The following is a 21,859-nucleotide window of genomic DNA, read 5'->3' as shown; positions in this document are numbered from 1 at the left end:
AATATGTTACGTATATAATTTATGTATATGTTTATTAAATAAATAAATTATACACATTCCATTATTTATTAATGGATTATCTAATAATACTTAAGTTACCATAATATTATTAAGTAACTTAAAACATAACACGTATCAAATCTATGTATATTTTTATTATTTAAATATAAAACATATACATCAGATTAAATATTACTACCCAAGTTACCATAAAAATAATTAATAAATTACTTTCCTTTTTATATATGTATATAATATATATCTATATATACACATACATTATCCATGGGTAATAATTCATACACATCCAACCTCCTATCCAAGTAGTCCATGGGACCCAATTGGTTGGCCCATTACTACTAACCATAACCATAAAAGAAAAAATAAAATAATATAATAAAAGAAAAGAAAATATTTAATTTACAATTAATCAAAACACCATTTAAGCACATAATCTAATTAAACAATTAACACATAGACAAATACAAATAATACATAGATACATAATCAAATAATCAAGTAATACATAATTCAATTAAACACATAAACAATTAGTCAAATAATTAAAAAATACAATTAAAACAAATAAATAAATACCGAGACTATCCTTTTAAAATTAGGGGTATTACATTCTTCCCCCCTAATAAAAGGAATTCCGTTTTTGGAATTCGCCCTTACTTTCTTCCATTATGCTTGGAAACTGTGAGCGAAAAACATCCTCATATTCCAAATAGACGCAACCTCATTATAAGGGCTCCACTTAACCCCAATATATCAAGTGGTACACAGAGTTCCTATATTTTAAGAAACACAATAATCATACAATGCGTAGGTTGTATCAATTAACAACGTAATCCTCCTATGTGGACAAGGGAATGATCTACATACCTCCAAGTGCCATAGAATATACGCACAAACTCCTATGCACCCAGCACTAATAATTTGGTAACGCTAATTCAGAGGTGACTGCCTCAATTGCGAAACACAATCTTCTAAAAGTCAATGTAATAAGTAAAATTGACCTTTCTCCAAAAATCGCCTTTCTTCCTATATAGAAATAGAACGAGCAAACCACTCCCTGATAGAAAAACTCTAGTATACGAGTTCAACTATTTATAACATCCTACTGTTGCCTCCCAATCGCGCACAGTTCAATATAAAGGGAAGTATCTATTTCCGACATATTTTTAAATGAAGTCAAGGTCTGATTGTACAACCCTTACTTCCATTTCCAACCAACAAATGAGAGGTATGCATTATGAAAGATACAAAACCTCCAAAGTTGTCACACTAACCTCCTTGTGCCAACAATATCACAGACAAAATTCCGACAAGTGAAGTAAACACTTCTAATAGTCCATGAAAATCTAGGATATACGCCTCAAACATATCCTTTATGGTCTAATTTAATCTCTCGATTAATTCCTCCGCTTATATATATAAAGTAGAGCTGCTGTTCCAAAATCTTCATAAAGCTCATTCGAAATAGCACTTTGCATCCACTAATATGGACATCCACATGCTATAACACCACTATCACTGAATTATATAACTACTATGAAGTTCTAAAATAAGCATCACTCAAATTTATGTCCTCAAGCGATCTTTCTCAATCCACCACTCGGATTCCATATGAAAAATTGAAATTCCAAATCAATGTCGATCCTTCCCACCAACTATCACTCCTATTTAGTTCAACTTCCATATTTGTTATAGGAAGTGGCTAAAGATTCCTATGATATCTAATGATCAACTTTCCACCTTTGTAGTAGGTTTTACACTTAGGGCAATTATATACACGTCCCTATCCGTACCTGTTCACCAAAACTGACATTTGATGTCGTGATGTACCTTCTAACCGTCTGGGTGTACCAAGAAAAATTATAAATTTCCATCTCAGTCGCCTGACAGTCATATCACTATTTATAGAAACTACTAACTCCTCCTCCAGTACCTTAAACTCCATCTGAGTAAGGTAACACCTTCTCTAGGGTCAGCTCCGATATTCAAAATTGACCTCCTGAACTACCTTGGTAATAACAAGTGTTATTATTCACACTTTGCATCCATCTAAGCCGTCTCGTGATCCGTTATATTCGTATGAACTGATATCTTACCAGCTTGATCAAAATAGATCAAATGAAACTGATTTAATTTTATCAGTCAACTAATATCCCATCTAGAATCCTGACCCTTGCATCAAATCAGCAATCCCTCAACTAAATCTGTGAAAATGCTCTGTCATTTCCACTTCAGTATAGAAAATAGCTGCAAGAATCCAGTGATCTCTGATGGTCCATCTCTACTATTTAATAAATATTAGACTTAGAGAAAAAACACTATATTCCTCTTCCAGCTGTCTTCCAAACATCTGCTTCATACTGTGAAGCATCATGTTTCTACTAGGGTGAATAAAGAACTAAGAGTTGTGAAACTCAATCCTTGCATCCTCCATCAAATTTGTCTACAGAAAGTACCGTTAGTCCGGTATCACCAGCTTTCGTCTGTACCCATTGTTTAAATTGGAGCATCTTCAAAAGCGAATTATGTAACTAAATCTATCCACCACTGATCCGTGATAAACTTGCCGATATTAAAAATCAATCGGTAATTCAATTTATCAATAGTTAACTATGACTTTAACTCAACAAAAGTTAACAAACTACGACCTTTCCATACATACCATGCACCTCATCTTTATATAAGTATTTGGTCTCACCATCTTGTCTTTGACACACCCTGCTTCTTTAAAACAAGTTAATGACAATCCAACTTCTTTATCAAACTTCAAAAGAATATGAAATCTTCCCATCCTCTACACAAGTCATCAATTTCCTTACAATAGCTAATTGTTGCAAATTGTGACTAAAAAAATAATTCCATATTATTTATGAAAATGAAGAGACTTAGTTTCCTCCTCTATGTGCAACACCGGCAAATTCCTCCCAATGACACACCCTCTTAAATAAATTCTTGATTAAGAATTTACTGATGAATATTTATTCAGTCTCCTATCCTCACTCGGTGTTATTCCAATAAGTACTTAATCCAGTACTAAATCCTTCTTCTGACTTGGTAACAACTTCTGAAATTTTCAAGAAGATGTTCAGCAAATCCAGCACCTCTGATATATCATCATGGCATTTTAGTGATCTTTATTTACCAAATCCTATGACCGTATGCTCACAAATTTAGCGTAAATAGCGCTATGACTCCATGTTATTAAAATAATAATTGGTTGATCACACACTTATGTCCCCAACTAAACCACATACCAAATCCCGAGTAATTAACAAAAAAATAAAATAAAACACGTATGATAAACACAATAGAACAAAATATACTCCTACTTAGGACATTGTTCTTTCTCAAAAAGAAAATCTCCTTTGAAATCAACCTTACTAGATTGTTTCAAAATTTCCTTTTATAGTTTCGTAAATAATCATTCAACCTCGAAACATATCCTTTAAAACATCGCTTAAAAGCACAAATGTTTTCCTAAGCAAATACCAAAGGCTTAACCCTCATCCTCTTTATATGCGGAATGTAAACTGTCTTACTTGACTTTATAAATCGAATTAAAACGTCACAATATATTACCAATGCCTTTTTGTATGTGATTTAAAAATTATGTATTTCGTTCTGATAAGAACACATCTGATCCCCAAACTCCTGAACAATACTTCTTATATACCTCTTTTAGAGATGATAAGAAAGATTTAATTATTTGTAGATTGATCAACCCCAATTCTACTAATAACATTCGCTATACTACTAGCAATTCAGATCACCTCGTGCAATCATCCCTCTTCAAGATTTAGTACCCTCTCTATTGGATACACATAAATCTCTTCCATTAGGATCCTCTTCGGCTCCTACTTCTTGCTTGTCTCCTTTTTGAGATCAACTGAAGTCGTGTTGGTCCCGATATGGGGTGACCTATCACGTACACCTAAATCCTTCCTTGGCTTATACTTTTTAAAGTAACGCCAAATGAACCTAAACCGTCAATCCTTAACTCTGCCTTCTGGCAACGAAATCGATAACATACTCCTCTACTCCTTTGGGTCTTTATTGCTTTCGCCTTGAACCCATCCTTTTTCTAGTGCCAACCATTCTATGACTACAGAATATAATTGACATCAGCTCCTCCTAACAAACCGTAAATAAAGTACAACGAATCCTAATATGGGCTCTAAGTTTTAAGAGACGCAACGCGGAAGTCATATAACGAAAGACACTCCTAAGGACACTTGAACCTGGAGTGCTCTGATACCAACTGTAATACCCCCGGATTTTAGAATGCGGGTTGGCCAGGCCCACGCCCGAATACCCGAGGATATCAAAACAAATTGATAATAAACGAACACAGAGTACAAAAGAATAAACAAGAATAAATAAAATGCTGACAAGAAACTAAAATGATAATCTAATAATAAACCTCAGAATATATTTCCATTAATTAATAAAATCTTTTGATACAACTGATCCTCCAAAATACAACTCGGGAATCCATACTGTGTGGACCCCTAGAAAATCCAAACTAAACAAATGATAGTAATCTAAAACAGGAAACTGAATCATAAAGGAACTCCTATGTAGCATCGGAAGAATGAAGTAGACTGATCCCCGCTCAGCACGAACAACTTCTACTCGTGACGAACACCTGAAAAATAATGGTGGGTCAGGCCCACAAACAAGTTCTACACTACTACAGTTTAAGCAGAGATCCAATACACGTATACATCCTAGTCAATCCAACAGTAACTAGTAGTCCGTATATATATATACACACACTAAAGGAATCTCACTAGACTATAGGGTTGTCTCAACTTGAATAGTAGGTAACATGCAAAACGCACATATAGTGGGCATGAGTACCTAGACCTACCAGGGTACACAACTACACTATATCTAACTACACATCCCTGGCGATATACGCACCCTAACCATTAATCCTGAGACTCAAGCTCATATCATGGCACCATACTTATATATGTAAAATCTAGTAACCATCCTATCCAGTATAAATTAATCATCCATAAGTCATTCAACTTGTTCAGCTGACCTGACTTGAATATAAGTATGACTTAACATTTTAGTTAATCCATTCCCGTATATAATAAATTAATCATCCATAAGTCATTCAACTTGTTCAGCTGACCTGATTTAAATATAAGTAGGACTTAACATTTTAGTTAATCCATTCCCTTATATAAAATAGGTAGGACTTAACTGATAAGTTAATCCATCCCTAGAATGCCACCGTCCCATACCGGTGCATTAAACCACACAATCCAACAATTGATGTAACAATTAAGGAAATACATCAAACATTCCATAAATAACTATGATAAATATGATATCAAGTTATCACATAATAGGAATGACTTATTATTTCTTTAAACTTCCTATATCATATGTCCTACACAAACTGAATCTTATACATGATGATATTTTATTATACCGTTAAATAAGGATTCTTTATATCCAATTCATCCTACACATTTAATCTCAATTGCTAAAACATTTTAAAAGATTAAATCCATTCGTTTGTTTAAAACATCAAATAGCAAGCATCATTATAATTAAGTCTATTTAAATTTATTAAAACCCAAACCTAGTCCCTATTTAATGTTCAAGAATCCTAGGCATGTTTCTACGTTCCATCATTCCACAGATATGAAAAATACATAATTTAAACATGTAAAAATTCACATAAGAAATCAAATCAAAATCATGCATTTTATCAATTCATAACACAAGAACAGATATGAACCAATTTCATAAAACCTATGTTCTAACCCAATTAAACATGCATAATTATTTAATTTTATGTGTTTAATAAATCCTGGAATTTCCTAGGCATGTACAGAAACACGAATCAAAGGGAAAGAGATAGAAGAAGAACTTGCCTTAAACTTTCGGATCGAAAGTTAAACTTCTTCTTCCTTGATATTCTCTCTACAGAGTTTTTCTCCTCATTCCTTCCTTTTCCTCCTTCCCTCTCTAACACTATCTCTCCAGTATATATCACGTGAATATTTCTAACCCCTTTTTACAACCTATAGCTATATATTTATAGGCTAAATAAAATAACCCTAACCCTTTTCCCAATCCAAGTCAACTAAAAAAAAAAATGAAAATAAAAATATTAAAAAGGTAAGCAAAATATGTTACGTATATAATTTATGTATATGTTTATTAAATAAATAAATTATACACACTCCATTATTTATTAATGGATTATCCAATAATATTTAAGTTACCATAATATTATAAAGTAACTTAAAACATAACACGTATCAAATCTATATATATTTTTATTATTTAAATAAACATATACATTAGATTAAATATTACTACCCAAATTACCATAAAAGTAATTAATAAATTACTTTCTCTTTTATATATATATTAAAAAAAGTAAAATATGTTAGGTATATAATTTATGTATATGTTTATTAAATAAATAAATTATACACATTCCATTATTTATTAATGGATTATCTAATAATACTTAAGTTACCATAATATTATAAAGTAACTTAAAACATAACACGTATCAAATCTATGTATATTTTTATTATTTAAATATAAAACATATATATCAGATTAAATATTACTATCCAAGTTATCATAAAAATAATTAATAAATTACTTTCCTTTTTATATATGTATATAATATATATCTATATATACACATACATTATCCATGGGTAATAATTCATACACATCCAACCTCCTATCCAAGTAGTCCATGGGACCCAATTGGTTGGCCCATTACTACTAACCATAACTCTAAAAGAAAAAAATAAAATAAAATAATAAAAGAAAAGAAAATATTTAATTTACAATTAATCAAAACACCATTTAAGCACATAATCTAATTAAACAATTAACACATAGACAAATACAAATAATACATAGACACATAATCAAATAATCAAGTAATACCTAATTCAATTAAACACATAAGCAATTAGTCAAATAATTAATTAAATAATTAAAAAATACAATTGAAACAAATAAATAAATGCCGAGACTATCCTTTTAAAATTAAGGGTATTACAGGTTCTTACATCTGGAATGAAATCTGAAAGATGGGGAGCTAACAATATGCTTCTTGGTGAGTAAGGTAAACACCTCCATGGCAATAACGAAAAGTAGGGGAGAAATGGGGTCCCCTTGCCTCAGCCCTCTGACCCCTGAGAAATAACCATGGAATTCTTGATTCACTGGCCCTCTTTGGATTTCCTGAGATCTTTGTTGGATGGGTCAAGGATATCATATATATATATATATATATATATATATATATATATATATATAATGTGACAAAAACCAACCCATTAAAATTTTATGGGACCCGCCAATATAACTTAACCATTTCAATTTTTCCTTCTAGCACACTCCTTTTTTTTTTTTTTTTTTTCTCTCCAAATTCGTCCATATGCTACTTCCTTTATCTGATACACTATATAACTATCATATACTTAATGCAACAAAAATCAAAATTAAACTCATTACATATCATGTAAGTGAGACCCGCCAATAAAAACCTCTGCCGCCCCCTTTAGCCCGAGTCCCACTTCGTCTTCCTCCTCTCGTTTTCTCCCTACTCCCTTGGGAGTGGGGAGGTGATGGTTCTTGCCTCCCACAAGCTAAATAAAAGCGGCGTGTATAATACTAGGTACGCTTTGTGGGTGGTTTTTATGCCGTTTTTGTTTTTGTTTTGCTATATTTGCTACTGTTTGGCTTGTTTCCAGCTGGACTGGGTGGATCTGTTGTTCTTTTTTTAGCTAGATCTTAGATCCATGTCAATTTTTGCTGTCCCTGGCTCGATCTCAAATCTATATCGGTTTTTTGTGATCCCCGACTTGTGTGGCGTTTGGGTGGATTTTTCACCTGTCTGGGGCGCCTTGTAGATGTAGTTTTAAAGCAGTTGCCTTGATGATGGTCTGACTTATATGTCACTTCCATTGCTGCTCGTCTCTCTTAGTGGTCTCCGTTGTTCTTCTTAGCAAATCTATAGTCTGGTCTTCATTTTTCTTATTCTTGCTTCATGATTTGTATGCTTTTTATGGCTTGCCTTTGTGGCATCTGTAATGTCCTTTTTGGATGTGTTGTGTATATGCCGTATAACTATTCTCTTATTGCCAGGAAAAAAAAAAAAAAAAGTGAGACTCGCCAAAATATCATTCCTGTTTTCCATCAATTTTTTTTTATTTATTAATTATTGAATTAATTGATTTATTATTTTCTTGTTACCTTAGAGTTTTGAGTTTGGTTTTGGGTTCGGATTGGATTTTCGACTTCACGTGCATCTATATTATTTTATTTCTATGATATTAGTATTTTTACTTTTATAGAAAATCATGCGTGTTTATTTTTTTTTGTAAAGGGTATAAATGAATAGTTTCTTAGAAACATTCTTTATTTTTGGAGTTTTTGTGTAATTAAATTTTATAATTATTTTCTATCTTAGGGACCATTTTTCAATTCAATTTGTAAGATATTTTGGAGGAAGGACCTTTTTGCAATTTATTTTGGAAGAGGAACTATTTTGCAATTTTTCGAAAAGTGAGACAAGTGTCACATTTTTATTAGTCCATTTGTTGGTGTAATACCCCTAATTTTTAAAAAGATATAATTGGAATTTTTATTGTGTTTTAGGTGTTTATGTGGTTATGTGTTTGTATAATTTCATGTTTTATTTAAATTGATTTAATTTGTTAATTGATTTGTAGATTAATTACTTGTGTGTTTTAATTTATGTAAATAATTTTTCATTGAATTGTCTATGTATTGTTTGTTATTGTGTGCTTCAATGATTTTAATTTATTTGGAAATGATTTAAAAGTATTTTATTTTGATTTTTATGTTTTGAAAATAATGGAATTGGATCGTAGTAATGGACCAGCCAAAGGGTCATATAGAACTACTTGGACAAGAGGTTTGATGGGTACGTATATTTACCCATATATGGATGGCGGTATATATTTAATTAAGTATATATATATGTAAGGATAGAGTAGTATTATTTTTCATAATTATTTATTATTTATGTTAATAATAGGAATTTAGCAGGTCGTATATATATATATATATATAAATTATGTATATATTTAATCATTATATTTTATGTAATTAGGTTTTATTTTCTTTCTGTTCGTTTTGGATTTCAATAAGGGTTAGGGTTGGAGAAGGTTTAACCTATAAATACATAGGATGTCTGCAATAAGGTTGGAAAAACCCTTATAGCAGTAGAGAGGGACGTGAGAACAGAGAGAGAAACTGAGAGGAAGAAAAGCTAGGTTTCAGGCTAGACGGCTGAACCAAGGAGGAGGAGGAACAGGGGCTGGCTAGTGGGTTAAACCAAGAACGGCAGAGGAGGTTCAATGGCAACTAAGGTCGCCGAAAAACCTAGGAAGAAGACGGTTAAAGGTTTCAAGCCAAAACCTTAAGAGGCAAGTTCTATTATGTCTCTCTCCCTTTGCCCTCTGTTCTGTGCATACTTAGATGATCTCTAGGATTTTAATCGGATATTAATTGAATCTTGCATGTTTTATATATATATTGAATTGTTTATCTGTTTGTGTTTAAATTTACTCTGGAATTGTTCTTGCAAATTTGGGTTTCAATTTTGAACTTAAAATATGTTGAATCGGTAATTGATTTTAGAGTTTTTTTTTTACTGTAAACTGATTTAAATAAAGGACTGGGATGATTCTAGATATTCTTTAGACTCTTAAGATCAATATTTATGAAGAACAGAATGGCTGGAAATAGCCGGAGACGAAGCAGATGAAGCGTAGAAGTGCAGTTCTCTCAGAAAGGGAGAGAGAGCCGGCTCTAGGAGGTTGGGAGCCGGCTCCCCTCTACACAGAGCCGGCTCCAAGGTCTAGGGAGCCGGCTCTGAGGTGGTTGGAGCCTTCTCCATTGTCTTGTGAGCAGGTTCTGTTGTTTTAAAGTGTATCGAGGTTGTTTTTGCGCACTGATTAGTTAAATTTGTTATTTTGAACTGTGTTGGGATATTAAGAAGGTTCTAAATATTAATTTATGGTGTATTAAAGCCCTAGGATGCAACATTTTATTTATATGCTAATAATTTTTAAACAGTATGAAAGTTTAAAACAAATTGCATGTTGTTCACGGATGTAACAGATAGAGAGGATTTAATTGCGCAAACTGTGTCTAGCAATTAAATGGATTGTAGCATGGATTCCAAACATTATATTATGTTGTATTAGAACCCACATTGCATAATTAATGTCTTTGTGCTTATGGATTTAACAGTAGGAAAGTTTAACTGATCTTACATACTGTTAACGGATAGAAAGGATTAAATCGTTTTGTTTTGTTTTAACAATTTAATGGACTATCATATGATTTGTAAATCATGTTTTGGTTGCATAATGGGGTCATTTAATTATCAAACTTGTTTTATGTTTACTTTGGATTTTAATTGCTAAGATATTAAAACTATGTTCTGCAATTACGTGGATTAAATGCTTTGGATTCTAATTGCTAGACTATTAAATAATGTTTTAGCAATTACTGGGATGTTATTTTGGATTTTAGTTGATGAACTGGTTAAATTCTGTTGTTATCAACTATATGGATTATGTGGATTTTATTTGATGTATTGTTTGAAATGTTGCATCATTTACGGATCATATGCATTATATGCGCTAGTATGGGACGGTGGCATATTGGAGACGGATTAGATCAAAATGCTAATTCCTACCTATTCATAATACGGAATGGATTAACTAAAACAGTTAAATCCTACATAGTTGCATGTCCTGTCAACTGAAATAGTTGAACGACATATTGGATGTTTGTTTATATTTCTGTATTAGGAAGGAAATGGGTTTAATTAAAACATTTAAATCCTAATTTTATGTCGTGTCTTGGCAACGAGCAATTGAGCGGCACTACATTGATTTGGATGGGAATTTATATATATAATTTATGAGGCCGCGATATGAGCTTGAGTCTCAGGATATGCGTTGGGATGTGTAACAGGTTATGATAGTTGATGTATACCCTGTTAGATCTAGGTACTCATGCCCACCTTTGTGTGCGTTTTTGCATGTTGTCTTCTATTCAGGTTGAGACCCCCATTGTAGTCCAGTGAGAGTCCTGTAGTGTGGATATATATATAAATTTACGAACTATACAGATATGGTTATGGTTGAGATATCTAGGATATATTTGCATATCGGGTCTCTATTTGGATTGTAGTTATGATAGAACTTATTCGTGAGCCTGACCCACTATTATTTTTCAGGTAACGGGCGGTTCCAGGTTTTAGAGCTTGTTCGTGCTGAGCAGAGATGGTCACTCATTCTTCCGACGACGTAAGAGTTTTCTTCATGGTTTAGCATTGGATTTTCTTCAGTTGTTCGTTTGTCAGTGTTGGATTTTTATTAGGGGTCCACCAGATGGATTCCCGAGTTGTATTAGAAATGGAGAAGTTGGATGTATCAGAATAGTTTCTTATTTATAAAATTTTATTCTGAGGATTAAGTTTTGGGTTTCTCATTTTAGTTTTCTTTCAACAATTTTTATTTATTCCTTTTTATTGTAATTGTATTCTGTGTTCGTTTATTGCTAATTGGTTTGATATCCTTAGGTAATCGGGCGTGGGCCTAGCCAACCCGCATCCGGAAATCCGGGGGTATCACAGTTGGCATTTTATTGGTACACTTGTTAGCTTAAATTAAAACAAATGGAAAGCCTAGATTAAATCTTGTGAAGAGGCATAGTAAGGTGACCAGTGTAGACTCCTAATTAAAGTCTAGATTTTTTTATTATTATTATTATTATTATTATTATTATTATTATTTTGTAAGGTTGATTAGTTAACCTAAGCTAAATGAAATAAACATTTTATTTCATTTCACACTTCATCTTTTCCATCTCCCACCTTACGGCCATTGAAGACATGTATACAAGTTATATAATTTTTATTATTTTTATTTAATTAATTTGTATTTAAATGTTTGTTTGATTTAAATTAAGTTTTGACTTGATATTAGTGAAGGTCATGAAATGTTCTTTCATATATATTAAATTGGGAATTTTTGGATTATTATTGAAATATAGAAATTAAGTTTTGACTTGATATTAGTGAAGATCATGTCATGTTCTTTCATATATATTAAATTGGGGATTTTTGGATGATTATTGAAATATAGAGAAATTAATTAAATAAAAATAATAATTTCTCTAAATCACAAAACAATTCCAATTCCTTCCAAATTTATATACATCCTAGATCAAGTCATGGCCTTTAAGAATATCGTGCCAAAACATATTTTCATGCAATATTCCATTACTAACAATTTTTAAATCTAAGGTTAAAACATGTATACAAGTTATATAAACAACAAAAACAAATAAAGCACCAATGCTACATTTGGTGTGCAGGAATGGAATGGAACGGAATGAAATGCCCATTCCAATCATTCATTTGTTTGGTGTGCAGGAATGGAATGGAATGACCATTCCAGGGAATGAAAATTCATTCTATTACTAAACCTATGGAATGGTCATTTCATTCTATAGTAAGATTAAATATTTTTGTAATATTCCCAATAAGCCCTTCATCATATTCCAATAAAGCAAAAAACTTTCACATAAACAAAAAAATCTTTCACATTCCATTTTTCATGTTTCTCGAGCTTCTTTATTAGACGTGGTAAATGTCTTTCACCTTCCATCTCTTCTGTATATACCGAGGGTTGCCATTGATAAAATGTTACTTCAACCAAATTGCAAGTATTAATCTCTTTATCTTATGAGTATATCATTTTTTTTTTTAATCTTTGTGTTGAAACGTTTGTATGATTTCTCCATCATTCTCTCTTCGAACATTTATATATGGAACAATGATAATATAAAATAAAAATTAACAATCATCTGTAGTCAAAAATAATATTTTATTTTAATTTACGGGTTTTCTTTATTTTTTTCTATGGCAGTATTGGGCATCTTATAACATTCCAGAATATTAATTAGATTGATTTTATTAAAAAATATTAGATTGATTTTATTAAAAAAAATAATGTAAGCCAATGAAAAGGGTATTTTTGACAAAAATAATTATATTCCAGACTTAATGATGGTCAACCAAGCAATAAAATGGTAATAATCATTCAATTCCTTAACGATTGACCGTGTCACACCAAACACGAAAATATAATACTCATTCCATTCCATTCCATTCTCATTCTCATTCTCATTCTATTCCAAGTTGCAATACATTCCATTCCTGCACACCAAACGTAACCTAAGGGTGTAAACATGAAAACACCCCCTACCTCACTAGAGAATTGAATTTCTAGATACTAAAGCAAATCTAGGAATTTCACTAGATCCTTCAAGGGTTTTGTAGAGGATGATGAGATGAAGCTTTTATCTTCCAAGCTTAAGGTCAAAAGATGAGTGGAAGAGGCTTAAAGCAAGCTCACAAGCTTAGGGTTCTAAGGTTCTTCAATAGCCGTAAGGTGGGAGAGGAAAAGATGAAGTAATGTTTATTTCATTTAGCTTAGGTTAACTAATCAACCTTACAAAAAAAAAAAAAAATCTAGACTTTAATTAGGAGCCTACACTTGTCACCTTACTATGCCTCTTCACAAGATTTAATCTAGACCTTCCATTTGTTTTAATCTTAAGCTAACAAGTGTACCAATAAAATGCCAACAAATGGACCAATAAAATGTGACACTTGTCACACTTTCCCAAAAGTTGCAAAATAGTTCCTCTTCCAAAATAAATTACAAAAAGGTCCTTCCTCCAAAATATCCTACAAATTAAATTACAAAATGTTTCCTGAAATAGAAAATAATTACAAATTTTAATTGCACAAAAACCCCAAAAATAAAGAATATTTCCAAGAAACTATTCATTTATACCATTTACAAAAAAAATAAACACGTAGCATGGTTTTCTATAAAAGTAAAAATATTAATATCATATAAATAAAATAATATGGATGCACGTGAAGTCGAAAATCCAATCCAAACCCAAAACCAAACTCAAAACCCTAAGGTAACAAGAAAATAATAAATTAATTAATTAAATAATTAAATTAAAAAAAAAATTGACAGAAAACTGGGTCATTAAGATGAGATTTTGTCCCCGAAATCAAACCATACTTGAAAGAGAAAACAGATGAGGATACCTGGAGCGAACCTCCTGCTCGAGCTCCCAGGTAGTCTCCTCGACCCCGTGATGTCTCCACAAGACCTTGACCAATGGAATGGTTTTGGTCCGTAAAACCTGCTCTCTGGAGTCAAGAATCTGAACTAAACTTTCCTCGTAAGTCACGTCCTCATCAATGACAACATCAGTCCACCGCAAAATGTGTGATGGATCTAGCTCATACTTTATTAGCAAAGAAACATGGAAGACATCGTGAACCTTATCCAAGTCTGGTGGTAATGCTAATCAATAAACAACCTCACCGACGCATTTCAAGATCTTGAACGGTCCAATGAAACTAGGAGATAACTTACCGGTCTATCTGAATCTCAAAAGTCCCTTACACAGCGAAATCTTGAGAAAGACATGATCTCCAACCTCGAAGGAGAAAGATCTCATCCTCTTATCTACGTAAATCTTCTGTCTGTACTTGAAAATATCTTATTCCTTCTTTGTATCTTCACTCAGCACACACAACACTATATAGGCAAATTGAATTGACACTCAACAATTGCTCACACAAATATCAATTACCATTACAAGTGAACCCTGCCACCATTTTTCTTTTCCTTCTTATCTCTCTTTGTCGGCTGGCCCCCTTTATGCTTCCAACATAATATATATATATATATATATATATATATATATATATATATATATATATATATCATTATTTTTAATTATCAAGAATTGACATTTAGTAATGTTGGATATTTATTAGATTTGAAAATTTTTGGACCGAAGGTGTATTAATTTCTTTTTATCACATAATATATATATATATATATATTTTGAAGAAGAAGGGGAGCTTCCAGCTGAAGGTGAGAGAAGAAAATGGAAATGATAATGTGATTTTGCAAGTCCCACTTACATGATATGTAATGAGTTTAATTTCGGTTTTTGTTGCATCAAGTATATGATAGTTATATAGTGTATCAGATGAAGGAAGTAGCATGTGGACGAATTTGGAAAGAATAAAAAAGAAAAAAAAAAGTGGGCTGGCAGAAGGAAAAATTGAAATGGTTAAGTTGTATTGGCGGGTCTCATAAAATTTTAATGGGTTGATTTTTGTCACATTGAATATTATATATATATACACACACACATATACATATGTGATATCTGATGATGGAATAAGGAAAAAAGGTAGCCGAAAAATTAAAGAAAAGAAAAAAGAATTTGGGATGATAGTAATGATTTTGGTGGAGTCCCACTAAAGACTTTGTTGCCAATTTTCCTTGGGCATTGGTTTTATTTACGTGGATGTGTTTTGAATTGAATTTGTGTTGATGGTATATGTAATGAAAGGATAAGGAAAATCAAGAATGGAAAGAGGGGTGGCGGGTCCACTTCACATTTCATTGTCTTTTGACTTTGATATTTTGTTTGGATGGAGAGCAATTGTGTGTCGGTGGATTACTTATAAAATGGTGCCTTGTGACCTTAGTAAGGATACAATGACAAAAGACATAAATTAGAGAAAATAGAGGGGGCAGACAGAATCGAGAGTTAACAGTGATGGATTTTTTTTTTACCCTGGCAAAGAAATGCCATACGGCATTTACACGGCAAGATCAAGGAACCACTGATACAGTAAAGAACACATGAGACATAAAACCTTCCACAACAAGACTAACACCCAGTAAGGTTAACCAAAACCTTAAGCTTTAAAGGATATCAAAGAAAATGGGACTCAGAGCCCAAGAAACCGGATGTAAGGAGAACCACAAAAATAAAGACTTTGTAAACGAAGCCTATAAGCTTTGCCTGCCCAATAAAGAAGTCAAGGCGGTGGGCCATAAACAAACTGTGAATCTGCACATGCCTATGGGCTGCCTGACCCCACTAATAAGCGTGCAAGAGACATATCGGCAAAAACAAAGCCACCCACGCAATCAAACATGTCGCCAACTAGTGAATCCTAACCCCCGACCAGCCCAAGAACGTTTGAAACTGAAAAACTCGATCAGAGGCATCCTACAACTGGGAGATCACTATCATCCTCACCACCCAACGGCGACTCCATAGTCTAGACAACTGCATACAAATCCCCAAACCCTTACCCCCAAAAACAAGCCAAATCATAAAGCTCTGTACAAAATTCAACAAACACGCTTGTCATCGGAAACCTCCACCCCTATCCAGCATATCAGAACACTGGATGTCCTTGAGTAGATCACCAACCAGCGGGACAGTAATAAAACTGCAAATCATAACAAACATTAGAATTAAATAGGAAAGACAAGAGAGGAGAGAAATACCCGGGTCAAAAGGAAAACTGGACATAAATCGGGTGTCTATGCCTCCAAGGTGCAAAAACCCCAATTTTACAGGCTTCTTCTCACATGTGCCCCTCCAGCCAGGCAACCGACAAGGTCGACAGACTGGATAAGAGAGGGAAACCATCGCATAAAAACCACACCATCTTGGAGACATCTACAAACTCTGATAAACAGAGGACCTCGACATAGTAAGGACCATGTTAAAACCCGGTTCAACGTCTCTCACGGAACCTCCCTCTCTCTCTGAAACTATGGAATCACTATATCGCTAAAACCTGATGTGGATGATTGCGAATCCCTATCAAAGCCACACTCTCGGAGTGAGCATCGCCTTCAAAACCACTCTCGGATGGGAAATAGGGAAGGCAGGCTTAGAAACCCTAGCAGATAGGTGAGAGAGAGAAATGAGAGAAAAATTATCCACAGTGATGGATTTGGAGACTTGATGATCAGTGATTATTTCTTTTACAGTAGGGTTCTTTATACCTTGAATCATTTGGGGTGATATTTATCTCAAATATTTTATGACTGTTATTTTGCTCAAATTACATATATATATTTTGTTTAAAAGTATATGTATATTTTGTGAAGCTAATTTTCATGAAATCTCTTCAAAATTCTTGTTATGGTTTTTCCTGGGACTCTCCCCTTCTCACCTCCTTCCAGTTTCAAGTACCAAGGATGAGCTTGGATTGCTAGTTTCAGGCTTAGGTGGAAGAGTTGGTGTTGAGAATTTAATTTATTTAATTAGAGATATTGTATTTATTTGAGGAAATTGATTTTGTATCAATAAAGTGTCTTTTCTTTTGAGATCTTGGGAGTGTATTGACGTATTTGGATTTGAATAAATCGAGGAATTTATTAGAATTTTTGGGTCGTGACAGCTACTATCAATCCACGTTCATCCTCGGTACCTGAAACTGGAAAGGGGTGAAAGTGGGGAAGTCCCAGTAAGAAAAACAATAACAAGAATTTTAAGGAGGTTTTGTAAAAATTACCTTCACAAAATATAGATATGTTTTTAAATAAAAATAAGTATATGCAATTTGAGCAAAATCACAGTCATAAAATATTTGAGATAAAAATCACTTCAAACAATTCAAGGTATAAAGAACCCTATACTACAAAATAAATAATGACTGAATCATCAAGTCTCCAAGCCCATGGCATTGTGTGTGTGTGTGTGTTCCCACTATTTTCCTCTCTTATTTTCCTCGTATTTCTCCCTTTACTTTCTCAAATTTTCTTTCATTGTATCCTTAGCAAGTCACTAAACAAATACTAAAATATATAGGCAATTTCCACCTACCCAATTCTCACAACAGTTGCTCACCACACAAAATCAATTCAATGACAAACTTTATCACTAAAAGGGACCCCGCCATCATCTCTTTCTTTACTCTTCCTTATCATTTCATTACTTTTACTTTACTTTATACTCCCTCCGTCCGTTTTTAATTGTCTGCCTCGTAAATTATGATGTGAGTCACAATTTACGAGGAGGATAATTAAAGACAATTAAAAAGGGACAGAGGTAGTATATATAACCATAACAAACAACATAATTAGGCCACGTGAATACTAAGAATTGGGTCCCGCCCCACTATCACCAAATTCCATTTTCTTTCTTTGCATTCCATTTGCTTTTTATAACAAGTAAAACAAACCAAAATCAAACTCATTAATATCCAGTGGGACCCGTATTTTATCACAATTTCCATTTCTCTTTCTTACTTTCGGCTGAACCTGCTCCATCTCCTCATTCCCACCATCCTTCAGATGCTAAAATATACTCCCTCCGTCCCATATTAGTAGTCCATTTTTTTTTTTTTTTTTTTTTTTTAACATATCCTAAATTAGTTATCCTCTTTGAAAAATCAAAGTATCTTTTTATTATATTTCCATCATTGTCCTTTATCTTTTTAAAAATGACAATTTGGTAATTTTAAAAAAGAACAACGCATTAATTGCATATCCCTTTTAAAAACTCCAATTTCTAAATATAGACTTCTATTATGAGATGAAGGGAGTATATATTTAACAAATAAAAAAATAAAATAAAATAAAATAAAAAAACAACTAAAACATTTGTCGTTTTGTTATGAAATTCCTCCCACATTTAAGTGAAATATAGATATAGATATAGATAACACATCCCTAATGCCCAAGTCTTAGTTGAGATGTTTGATTTTAGAAATAATATAAATACATTTCAATTGATGTCTAACTTTGCATATTGTCGCGAGTGAAATATAAAATGATATATTTTGTTATGATAAATACAACGAACCAAACAATAATCACGAAACACATAGAAAAATAAACACACCACTAGGGGCGGAGCCAGGATTTTAGTTTAGGGGGACGGTGCTAAGAAAAATATATATATATAGAGGAGTAGAAGGGAAAAAAAACATAAGAAAAATTTTAAAAAGGTAAGAAACATGGCAACTTAAAAAGGAAAAAAATTATAATTTAATTTAACATGGAAAAAATAACTTTTTTTTTTTAAAAAAAAAAAAAGGAATTTAAAGAGTAAATGAGGAAAAAAAATTAGAAAATTAAGATATAATATTATAAACTAATAATTTTAGGAGGACATTATATAAATTTGTTCATATATATACATTAAAATATAAAAAAATTACCATATATATAGTATGCGTGTCCAGGCCAGGGGCAAGTGCCCCCCGAGCATGCACTGGCTCCGCCCATACACACCACATAAAGAATATAAAAATTTATTCGTGATCGACAAATCCTATTTCCACGGTGGAGATCCGGCGAAAGTTTTTACCGTGTGTGAAATTGAAGATAACAAGTTTTAAACCCTCAATCTCTCTCTGTACAATTTTCAATGTCTCTTGATCATTATACTTCAAACCCTAAGCGCCCTTATATATTGGGTTACAAAAGAGTAATAATTAGGGTTCACGGCCAATGAGCAAAAACGGGTCAAAAAAATTTCTTGGAACCTAGAGTTTTAGTGGGCTTGGGCCCATACAAAACTCATCCAACAAGTCGTTTGCGACCCGGTACCAAATTTGGGCAACAACATAACATCTTTTTGTATGGAACCAAAGATATTATTAAGACAAAAGTGTTATAAACACCTATCAACTATTAACTTATTGCAAAATGCACCCTTCAACTATTAATTGTTACAATTAAGTCAACTTTGAAAAGTGCTCACATTGCATACCTAACGTTGATGATTTTTAGATTCGACTGCACGTGAAATCAAAAAAAACTTTTTTAATGACTTAAATATCCTCTATAAGAAGAAAAATGAATAGTTTGTCACTCTAGAATAAGAAAAAATTTCAAAGTAATTCATTTATAAAGAGTATTTAGCTTACTAAATAATTTTTTTTAATGTCACGTGTTATTGTGCAAGTCTTACTTAATGGTTAAACCTGAAAAACGTTAGCCTCAGGGCTGTATATTCCATGAAAGGATGATACCAAAGCTAGCTCCTCCACCCCCTAGGGTTTGCAAAATTTTATGAATCAATTCAGAATGATTTAATCTTTATCGGACGGTGGAACTTGGGGTTTTTGCGGTGGCGACCCACCCCTCTTCTTCTTCTTCTTCAATGACCCCGAAGACCCAGCCCTCTTCTTCTTCTTCTTCTTCAACGACCCCGAAGACCCACCCCTCTTCTTGTTTAACGACGCCAAAAAGCCTGAAGACCCACCACTGATTACTAAAAATGAAGAAGACCAATTCCATGATCAGGGTGCTAATCGACGATTCGTTGCGGCCGTCGGCTAGTAAAAACCAATACGTGACATCGATCTGCAGCGATGGCGGGTGATGGTGGTACTGGTGGCGATGACTGGCGATGGTGGGTGGTAGTGGTGGCGATACTGCTACTCCTCTTTTCCTCTCTGTTATTCCATATGTGTGTGTGTGTGTGTGTGTGTGTGTGTGTGTGTATATATATATATATATATATGGGCAATAATGTATATAGTGTGTATATATATAAGGGCAAATTTGACTTTTTATGAGTTCAGATATTTTGCAATAAAAATGAATTTAAATTGAAGTGCTATATCGTCTTTTCCAACGTTTTAAGGGATTGTTTGGATTACAATAATCACAGGGGGTGTCTTTGTCCAAAAAATAGCTAAGTTGTATATGGCGTCAGTACGTCAAATTTCAGGGGGTATCGCTGTAATTAATCCTAGAAAAAAACATACTTACACACAATAATCAAAATAACAGTCCAATTTGATCACGTTCAGTCCAAAGGACAAAAAAGATGAAAATTTTGTTGGAGCCTATGATCTATTGTTGTGATAAAAATAGAAAAAAAAAAAAAAAAATTTTTAAAAAATGTTTGATTGTATAATATTTATGGTATATCACATTGTTTGAGATTTATGGAGGGCATGATGCATATAATAAAGTAAAACATCATATCATAATACTAAAAGTGGTTATGATTTTTTACTTTAGTATATCACATTGTTCGAGATTTGTAGAGGGCTTGATACATATAATAAAGGAAAACATCATATCATAATATAATATTAAAATTGGTTTCAAATACCAACATGTAGCGGTATAAGGCTATTACGTTTTTAAAGAGAGATCAGGGTTCGAATATCAGTGGAAGCAGTGTGTGTGAGTCCCAATTGAGTAAAAAAAAAAATGGTTTCAAATGTAAAGTTAATTTTTCAAGAATAAATGTAATTATGTAACCAATAGCTCACTTTTCACACACACACACATTATATGTATATATATATATATTAAAAATAATAATAAATAAATAACTGTAAGCAATAGCTAATCCACCATAGTTTGTTGAATTTTCAAAGAAATCATCAATCTTAATCTTTATGCAACAATTATCTAAAATGGTTCCAAACGTAAAGTTTGTTTTTCAAGAACAAATGTAACCAATAGCTTACCTTTCACACACATACAAAAATAATAATAATAAAATAAAATTATAAGCAATAGCTTATCAACCATAGTTTGTTGAATTTTTAAGAATTCATCAACCATAATTTTATGCAATCAAAAAGATAAATGCACATGTGTGTGTGTACCATAAGAGAGTGAAAATTCATACACAAACCAAAAAGAGGTTGTGTGTGAGGTCAGGGTCAGAGACCAGCTGGTGCGCTAGGTAGGGTACCCATTCTTCTGTCAACCATGGATTCCATGATTGTTGTTCATGGCATGGTTGTGGGGGCCTTCCGATTAACCCCAATTTTCATTGAGAGTTGATTGCTACCAAACCCATGGTGGGTTGGGTGCGCACCACTTTGGTGAGGAAGTCGAAGAAGGGTGCACCCACCTGGACTGAAAGACTCCGCTAGCACATTCAACCACTTTAATGCCCCGCT

This window comes from Cornus florida, unplaced genomic scaffold (genome assembly GCF_030987335.1).
Source record: "Cornus florida cultivar Cherokee Brave unplaced genomic scaffold, ASM3098733v1 CherokeeBrave_3.0.0_Hap2_Chr09, whole genome shotgun sequence".
NCBI classification, from domain to species: Eukaryota; Viridiplantae; Streptophyta; class Magnoliopsida; order Cornales; family Cornaceae; genus Cornus; species Cornus florida.
Note: the sequence above shows the minus strand (reverse complement) of the source record.